General features: G+C 37.9%; 1 non-coding gene across 1 annotated transcript; it reads right to left on the bottom strand.

The window, feature by feature from the left end:
• Positions 1 to 2,527: 2,527 nt before the first annotated feature.
• TRNAF-GAA (transfer RNA phenylalanine (anticodon GAA)) lies at positions 2,528 to 2,600 on the bottom strand. The gene has a single exon. It is a non-coding gene; the product is annotated as a tRNA-Phe (tRNA).
• Positions 2,601 to 4,348: the final 1,748 nt, after the last annotated feature.

Raw genomic sequence — 4,348 nt, forward strand, 5'->3', positions numbered from 1 at the left:
TATTATTATGCATTAAGAAATGTCAGGCAGTATGACTTCAGAAAAACCTGGAAAAGACTTATATGAACTGGTACAAAATTAAGTGAGCAGAACCAGGAGAATGTTGTGCACAGTAAGAGCAATTGACCCAAGACAATCCCAAAGGATTCATGATAAAACATGCTATCCATGTTCAGAGGGAAAACAATCTGAACAGAGACTTAAACATGGTATTTTTGCCTTTTCTTTATTTTTTTAAATTTCTGTCTTGTTGTATAAAATGACTAATCTAGTAATATTTTACATGATTGCACAATATATAACCGTGACAGGAAGTGGGGAGGCGAGAGAGGAAAAGATAGAATTTGGAACTCAAAACTTTTTTTAATTTAAAAAATATTTTAACATGTAGTTGGGGAAAACATTTTTTAATGTTTCCCTTCATAACTAACTCAAGCATCCTCGTCTCTCCTTTACTACACCTCAAAATCCCTCAAAATCATTCCCCAATTTCTTCTTTTTTGTTCCAGTTTTGAGGAACATTCACTTTAAATGAATGGAAAGTTCATTATAAATAGATAATGAACTGGAAACTAGAATTGGAAAAAGAGGAAGAGAGAAAGCTGTGTTGCCTTTGGAAGATTACAAAGTTCTTTTAACAACCTCAAGCTTCTCCTTGAAACAGAGACCCATTGTTTAATACCAAAGTTTATCTGATGGTGTTATATGGTAGTGAGTTAAGAACATTACAATCTGGGAAGAATTGAAAAATATTTAAAGGACAAGGGACATATGGCAGTTGAACATGAGCAGGTCTGAAACCCATTACAAACAAGTAAAAGAAAAAATCTTGGAAAGGATGTCTTCTAAGAAACGGATATAAAAAAATAGGGCAAAGAGGCGGCTAGGTGGCGTAGTGGATAAAGCACCGGCCCTGGAGTCAAGAATACCTGGGTTCAAATCTGGTCTCAGACACTTCATAAATCCCTAGCTGTGTGGCTTTGGGCAAGCCACTTAACGCCGTTTGCCTTGCAAAAACCTAAAAAAAAGGGGGGGGGGCAAGTTTTTAGCAAAAGTGAAGGACGATTATCGTGTCTGGATGTCAAAGGAAAGTGGGGAAGTCCCACTCGGTGGGAGGCCACAATAAAAATAGTTGGTATTGGGCAGGAGTAGATTGGTGGAGTGAAAGTTACTATTCTTTTTCTTCTGCCTCAGGACCCTTTTACATTTCTGTCTACCAAGTCAGGATCTCTCCCCTTAAACCTAAAAAATTCTAGGGCGGTCCATTGCCCCTCTGATACTTTTCCAATTTACCTAACTGGTCTTCATCTCATTCATTTCAGCGATCTTCAACAAGTTCACTTACTGCCGAGCTGGTGTACAGCACGCTTTTGCCCTTGATTCTGTGACCATTCAGTGATGCCCTACTCTTAGTGACCCCTTTTGGGGTTTTCTTGGCAAAGATACTTGAAGTGGTTTACCAATCCCTTCTGCAGCTCACTTTTCAGATGAGGCAACTGAGAACAACCTGGAGGTAAAGCGACTAGCCCAGGGTCTACACCGTAAGTATCTGAGGCCAGAACTCTATCCACCGCGCCACCTAGCTGACTGACATTTTTCATGGTTTCGTCCTTCTTGTCTCATTTCCAGCTACGTGAGTGTAGAGCTCAGTTTCTATTTGTTCTGTACCCGCTGGCTCAGCAGCTGCGGCTGCGAATGTCCGTTTTAGTCTCAGGCACATTCGGGCAGCGCTCGGCTTCAGGTTATTTAAAATTCCGGAGATTCCCCCAAATCCAGCCACCCAGAGCACAACAAAGGAACTGAACCATTCCAAGGGGCGTATTTTACCTAATTCCAATTTCTTCCTTCCTTTTTTAACTCCGCTCCAGGATGTACTATTTACTCCTCTCTTTTGCTCCATTCCGAAATAACAATAATAATTATTATTATAATTATAGCAACGTTGAATAATAATTTATAAAGCATTTATTTATATAAATGTATATTTCTTTATGTATAAAAACATTTATATAATGCTTTAAGATTTACAAATCTTTACAAACTCTTTACAAATATGATCGCGTTTTATCCTCAACAACTCTGGGATGGAGATTCTATTATCCCCATTTTACGGATAAGGAAACCAAGGCAGGCAGTCGTTTCTGGGTGTTTTCTAATGAGTCACACAGTTAATAAGTGTCTGAGTCTGCATTTAAGCTCCGAAGTGCCAGCCTTTGTGCTGTGGGTTTCAGCTCCTAAACGGCGCATAGAATTAATTCATTCGTAAGTCCTATGAATAAGACAATGAAGAGACAAGGGGGCGGGGGTGAGGGTGAGGAGACCAAACCCCACTGGGCAAAGGGATGTAGTGAAAAGGTGCAAAGAGCTTCCCAGTGTATATTTATCTAGTTCCACCAAAGCAAAAGCAGATTAGGGTCGGAATTTCGTAGTGGATCGTTAACAGGGAAAGTCTTCACGTTATTTAGCAGGTGTTTTAAAACCAGCTTTCATTTTTGGGGGGGTTGGGGGGAGAGAATTCAAAACCTTGTGCCGAAACCCGGGATCGAACCAGGGACCTTTAGATCTTCAGTCTAACGCTCTCCCAACTGAGCTATTTCGGCCACGATAGAGAAGTTTCTGAGTTAGTCAATGTATTACCTTTTAACCTCATTTCTTTGCTCCTCGGTCTAATTTCTAATTTAGTATAACATTTCTATATTGAAAAAGGTGGTGCTAAAAATCTTGTAACATAGCTGTCGACATTATTTATTTGCAAATACTACATACAATTTCATAATATTTGAGGATGTCATTATTATTATGTATTATTATAGACTTAATATTTATTAATTTGATAAGTACTCCTTTAATAATAATTTAAATTTCTATAATTTCTTACATTTAAAAAATTTTTTTACAATTTCCTAACAGCTCCAAACTGTTATTCAGCTTAACATAAATCCCCAAACTTGAAAAAAATAAGGTAGAAATTCATGCAAATCTGAATAAAACATTAAAATGAGCCACTATTGTCATATATGCTGCCGTGATAAAATTGGTGAGGGAGAACCCAGGAGCCATTGTCACTAAATACAAGAGAACCAATGATAGGATAGGTGAGAATTTTGCAGCCATTAAGAAGAAAAAAGAAAAAAAGCCTACATAATGTTAGCCTTTTTACCATACTGTTGGAGTTGATCTCCTAGTAGTGTGATTTTCTTGTTAAATGGACCTTCTTTTTGTGAATGAAAAACTGAAAAACTTAAAATCTCTGAAACTGAAAGTCTTGGAAAATTGCCTATGGTTCTATCAGTAGCTCTTATCTAAGTCGGCCAAAGTTGAAGATCGACTTTGCATATTGCTCTCCCTTGCAGAGTTCTGGCTATTAGTCAGCAAAGCCAGATGGTGCAATGGTTAGAGTGCAGATCTTGTAGTCAGAAAGAAGGGAGTTCAAATCCGACCTCAGACTCTTGACTCTTACTAGCTAATGTCGTCCTGATTCATATCCAGTCCACTGGACCCAGGTGATTTTGGAGGAAAAAGTGAGGCTGGTAACTTAGCACAGTAACCCCTCACTCAAATTCAATTCACACGTTTGTCATGGCATCACCTCCCTGATGTCATGGTCATTCTTCATAAAATGAAGGCCAAATATTAATTACTAGTCAAATATCTAGCATAATAATGTGCTAGGCATTGAGATTAATAATAGTATAGTGACAATATATTAATGTATGTGTAGCTAAGGTTAAGTGCCAGAATAGGGATTGAGAAATTAGTAAGAATGAATATATATGTTGAAATTCCATACTAGAGGGCAAGAGTTAAAGAGGAGACTGCTGGTAAGACACTGAACTCATTGAGGAAAGGAAATAATAGTTACGGGAATTTTGATTGAATGGCAAATATAAATGTAATGGAATATTACTGTGTTATAAGAAATGACAAACATAATGAATACAGAGGAACATGGAAAGATCTACTTGAACTAATGAAGAAGAAAGGAAGCAGAACTAAAAAAACGATATATACAATTAGGCAATGAAAAGAGAAGCAGACAGGGATGGGGGTGGGGAAACCAAACCCCATTGGGCAAAAGGATGTGGGGAATAGGTGCTATGAGCTTCCTAGTGTATATTTATCTAGTTCCACCAAAGCAAAAGCAGATTATGGACGGAATTTGTGTGACGATGTAAATGGAGAGATCTATAGGGGGAGAGTCTAAAATATTTGTTGCAAATTACAAAGAACAAAGATGACCTCGAAAAAGAACTATGAGAAGACCTTCCCAGTTTACCTTTCACACCCATGAGTATGATACATATATTTCCAAACTTTTTTGATACTTTCATCAGCTATGCTGACTTTT

The sequence above is a fragment of the Macrotis lagotis genome, chromosome 6, assembly GCF_037893015.1.
Source record: "Macrotis lagotis isolate mMagLag1 chromosome 6, bilby.v1.9.chrom.fasta, whole genome shotgun sequence".
Classification (NCBI taxonomy): Eukaryota; Metazoa; Chordata; class Mammalia; order Peramelemorphia; family Peramelidae; genus Macrotis; species Macrotis lagotis.